The sequence below is a fragment of the Carassius auratus genome, chromosome 2, assembly GCF_003368295.1.
Source record: "Carassius auratus strain Wakin chromosome 2, ASM336829v1, whole genome shotgun sequence".
Classification (NCBI taxonomy): Eukaryota; Metazoa; Chordata; class Actinopteri; order Cypriniformes; family Cyprinidae; genus Carassius; species Carassius auratus.
Window position 1 is genome coordinate 15,050,327 of NC_039244.1, and position 6,000 is coordinate 15,056,326.

Consider the following 6,000-nt stretch of genomic DNA (forward strand, 5'->3'; position numbering starts at 1 on the left):
CATTTGCTCCAATCGCAAGAATAACTTCCAGAATTTGGAAACAAACTGGGATCCTCTGTCAGAAAATACATCCATTGGGAGGCCATAAATGCGAAAGACAAGGTCAATGACAGTAACCGCTGTCTTCCCAGCAAAGGAAGTTTAGGCAGGGGAATAAAATGGGCCACCTTCGAGAACCAGTCCATCGGTTAAAACCACTCTGTTGCCTTGGGAGGGTGAGAGAAATTTCCTCAGTGTGATTACCTCCTCCCTGGTCAGTCAGGTTCTGTCCACCTGCATGAGTTCCCAATCAAGAGCAGGGCTGACAGTAAAATTGGAAGAGTCCACTTCAGGGAATGAAAGCTGACGTGTGCGCTGATCACGAATCGCCAGCTTGATCAAACAATCCATATAAGTGGGTAAATCCAAGGCGAAAATTCCCTTTGGATACAGTCAGCCAACCCATGCAGGCATTTATCCCACTGTGCTTCCTCGTTCCATTTGCTTTCTGTCACAAGACTGAGTCAAATCAATAGAGTAGTCAGTAACCGAGCGGTTGCCTTGTTGTAAATCCGTCAACTGTCCCCCACAGCACGTCCAGATAACAGAGTAATCATCAACACCACCTTGGACTGCTCCATAGTAAACGACGTGGGTGGAAGTGTGAAAAACAAAGGGCATTTTATCACGAAAGATCTACATAACTCTGGCTCACAGGAATAAGGAGCTGGTGAGGCTCGCCATGATGAAAATGAATCAGTACTTCTTAATGTGAATATTTAATTGTGCAAGTGTAATTGATTAGTTGATAATTTTTTATATCATTCATATCAGAGACTTCAGAGTTGTGACAGCAAAGTTTCAGGAATGTTTAATAGGCCCATTGTGTGCAAAACAATCACGCAGCCAACATGTCTTGTTATACACTGTACACAAACAGTACTACTTCATTTTAATACGTATATAACGCAGACTCTTTTCATAACTGATGATAATAGCACTCTGCTCACGTCCAAGCTTTTCATGGCTACAGTAGCGGCTTGCGACCAAGTAATCAGTAAGCTGGCTAAATTGGTCGGGCTTTTCTAGAGTAGGCTCATGTGGGCTTGTTTTGAATGTGCTGTAAAATGGGGACATTTCCGTGGACAACTCCAGTTGGGGACAGGACACCAAAATCCGGGAGTGTCCCCGGAAAACATACTGTATTGTCATGCAGTCAGTCTATGCATTAGCAGTGGAGATTAATCAGTGACCCTTTGCAGGTTGTGGATGCAGTCCCTGAATTGGGACACAGCTTCTGATTGTCTTTGTAAGTCATAGAATCATTAACTGAGTCACTGATTTATTCATTTATGAACAAAACTTTACTACTTTGTATATAAAGAGATGTGATGGTTTACTCTGCTTCAAATTTGTTAGAACTATTTTGATTGGCGATGCAAAAATAGCCAAAATACATGCTTTAAAAATATAGATATAGAAACATAGTACAGTATCTTTAATAAAGAACCTTTAAACTAGCAGAAGAGATTCATTAAATGTCACATTTGAATAAAGCTTCTTTAGCTCTGTGAAAAAGTTGCCAATGCGTGAGGTACACCTTCTGTGCATCCCATCCAGTTCCCACAGAGTTAAACATCTTTCCACTTCTGGAATATGTGTAGACATGTGGCATATCATCTTTGCAGATCATGGAAAAATGCACTGTCTGCAATTTTCTGTTTGTTTTACCTCGTCTAAGACTCCTTAGAGGACGAAAGGTTAACAATTCCCTAATGTTTCTTATTTTTAAAAGTCACAGGGGGTCGCCTATAGCAGATGTTCTGAAAGTTAAATAGGTCGCAACTAGAAAGTGTTTTATAACATGTTGAACTCCAATCAAACTTCACTGACAGCAATGTTACATGACGGGCTAGAGCCTGATTCTAGTACTGACAGGGCATCCGGGAGTGAATATGCCAGAAAAATATGTTTACAGACATACAAAGCATATATTCATTTATCTAACAAAAGCTTGACTCATTGCTAACTAAAAAGCTAATGATTTATGTGACAATTAACACAACATACATGTATCCCCTTACTATAAGCATTAAGTGTTGCAGTCATATCTCTAGAAATGATTGATTGAAACTGGTTCTGTGAGCACCCAACTCCTCGAAAGATCCTGTATGTGTCACAGGAAATTAAAAAAGGCCTACACGTAGTTTTTTTTTTAAAAAAAGAGAGAGGGAGAGAGAGAAAGAGAAGTAAAACTTGTTTAATAAAAGCATTCTACATATTTATATTGAATGCCTGGGGCAAGTGAATGAACATCAGCTACAGTCGACTGTACCTCCAGCATCAGATTTAATAGAGAAAAACAAATTTGATTAAACGCATCTTAAAGTTTTAGATAATGATACACTTTCAGTTTTGACACGTAGCTTAATTAACATAATTAGAAGTGTTATATTGTCAAAAAAATCCATAATATGATCCTGTGCATAAATTGTATGGATCGTATCAGGGCACATAGCTGAAAGTTGTTAAGACATTTATGCATCTGCGAAGTAGACTTTGTACATCCTGTCCAGAGAATGACAAAACAAGACTGCATTTTAAGTCAGTTTGTCTCTGATCTTTGCAGGATCTGAATGAATGCTCAACCAAATTAACACCATAACCAAAAGGGCACAGGTAATATCAGATGCCGGCAAGAGTTCAGAATGTGAATAAGCTATTGCTGCTGCATCTTTTCATACGTCATATGTCTGTAGATATTGATTGAGACACAGCATTACACAGTCACTCCATTTACTGTATTTAGTGCTGCTCTGATTAAGCTGTTTGACATAGGATATTTAAAGATTGTAAATTCCACAAGACAAAATCATCTGAAATATCCAAATGACTCTGTTTAAAGGTTTAAATGACTCTCTTTAAAACTACTTTATAACACTGTATACACTGGAGTCCAAAGGTCACACTAAAAATCTGGGTTTAAAATTGTTTAACTGGTAAATAAAAAGAACGGTTTTAGGATTTCTATAATAATAATAATAAATACTTCGATAAAAAACTAAATATTTAAATGAATAAGAAATATTTAAGATTAAGAGTATGATCACTGGGTTTTACACAAACTTGTGGTGTTAATGCAGCTCAACTTTAGCTGTCATTCAAATAAAAAATTATATTTTACATTCTACAGAAGAAAATAAAATTCCACTACTGGTCTTAGACTTACAGACCCCACTATATGCAAGTCTATATATATATATATATATATATATATATATATATATATCCATACATACTGTGTATCTGAGTCTGAGTTTGTTATATAAGCAAAAGGTGGAAAAACAACACAATAGCTCCATAAAGAGTTTGTTTGTTTGAGCGTCAGATAAATGATTCACAGCAGGCCTTTTTAACCCTATAGGTGTTCTAACGAGACAGGAAGTGTGCTACTTCCAGTGGTGGTTCTCAATTGTTGGAATGAAGTGCTGGCGAAGGCCACCTGAAGCTAACCTCTATATTTGACCACAAGGAGGCGGAAGAATGTTCTCTGGACGGGCCCGAAGCACTCCTTTCAAGCACGTACACTGCTGAATACATGCCCAGATGTGGTTTACTGTCCACCCAGAACAAACTGTTCTGGAATAGTTCAGTTCTGCTCTGAGCAAAGAAGATTCATCGTTATATTCCAGTTCATCTTTTCATTGTTTCTTTATCTTTCACTTCATTATTATCAAGCATGTAGTTACCTATGTGTTATAAATACATAAATAGGGCCACTTTAACAGGTGACGTTACAAGTCAGACATGGTTTCACAGTCTTCAACATCACACTCACGTAAACACCAAAATCTCTATATTGAGAAGAGGATAACCACACTATGATGGTACAAATCTTATGACTGAAGTCATGCTCAGCATATTTAAAGTCACATGTAACCATACCTCAGTTTGGCTTCAGTATACGCCAGCGTCCTCTTAAACTTCCTGTTTTAGCATTGATAATATTAAGAAATCTTTTTTAAAGCATTAAATCAGCATATTAGAATGATTTCTGGAGAGTCACGTGGCACTGAAGACTGGAGTAATGACCTGAAAATTCTGTTTTGTATCACAGGAATAAATTATATTTACAAATATATTCAAATAATGTATATTTTGCAATATTTTACTGTATTTTTTGTTAAAATAAATGCAGCCATGGACAGCATATGCGACATACTCATTTGCCAGTGTTCTTTGTGTGTTCACAGATGTGAATAACATAGCGAAGAATTTCCCGTAATACAGGCCTCTGAATAAAAATGTTTTTTAACAAAAACAGGTTTTGTTAAACCTGAGTCAGATACTGTTAATGGAAAAGCTACCACTATTATGATGCAATCTCCCAGAGATATCTTGTACCTGAATCTGGAATGTGAAAATACTGTTTTTACATAAACAAAAAGTTTCTGATATATACAGATGAATGAAAGTGAAGTCAAATGACTTTTCACAGGAAAGATCCAAAAAGAGAAGTCATATGTTCATTATGTGACGGCTAACAAGACCATGATTTATGTCTTGTCTACAAAACCAAGACCTGAGTTATGCTTTCGTTAACCACTAGTTACTAAAACATAATTGTATAACATAACCTCCTCAAGAGTAGCTTATGCACCTATAGTGCCTCTTTCACAAAAATCGTCTGTGATGCAGATGTTGCGCATTTAGAATGTGGGTAAAAGGTCGTCCCGCTGGGAGTGACACTGTATCAGAGTAAAGGAAAAAAAATGCAGCTGTTCCTTTAGTTCCAGCAGCGTGATTCAGGCGGGTGACTAACTGCTGTCATCAGTGTTTCTGGGAAACTCGTAGACAAGGCAGAAACTGAATATCTCTATCATTCAAATGCTAATGATTCTCTTCAGGGCTACTCAGCATCTGAAAAGACTTGACTATAGAAGAGATGCTAACGCACTGTGCCTCGCAGATGATGCGTACATTAAAATCCATAGTACTAAATACATGCAGGCAAAAATATCAGTGGCAAAACCATGACGTGTTATGTGATTCAATAAGAGTAATCCACCAAAGGTGTGCATGCTATTATGGGACCAGTTGAAACTGAATAAGTGTTTGTTTTATTGTTTGCTGCATGTCACTGACATTTAGAAGCAAACACACCCTGAGAATTGGTTAACAACGACTGGAACCAGAGGAAAATGTTTTGTCAATCCAGCATTAATCATGAAACACCCTTTGGGCTTGAAATTCAAGAGTTTTTCTAGCCGCATCACATTATAGATTACACAGGCATTTAAAGGCGTTTAATACTTTATATGATGTTTCCTGCACGGTAAAGAAAGTAAAGCCCAAGTCACACATTACTGTACAAATGATTGGGGTCAGTTAAAGTCTTTAATGTTTTTGAAACAAGACTCTTATGCTCACTAATGCTCCATTTATAAAAAAAAGAAAAAAGAAAAAAAAAGAAAATCTGGGAAAATATTAATATTATGAAATATTATAACACTTTAAATTAACTATTTTCTATTTTAATATATTTAAAAATGTAATGTATTCTGTAATAGCAAAGTTCGGCAGCCATTACTCCATTATTTCCTTTAGAAATCATTCTAACATGCTGATTTCTGTAAAAAAAAAAATTTTTAATTATTACTAATGTTGTAAACAGTTGTGCTGCTTAATATTTTTCAGGATTATTTGATCAATAGAAGGTAAAGAGAACAGCATTTATTTCATATATATATATATATATATATATATATATATATATATATATATATATATATATATATTTGTAAAAACACATAAACTTAAAGACTTTACTGTCATCTTTGGTCAATTTAATGCATCCTTGCTGAAGTAATTGTTACATTCAAAAACATCTTACTGACGCCAAATATTTGAAAGTATACACAGTCATTTATACAAGTCATTCATATAAGACAAACATCACAAACAGTCAAGTGACTTCTACTCCACTTCAAATCCTATTTTGACCATGTCTGCAAAGTACAC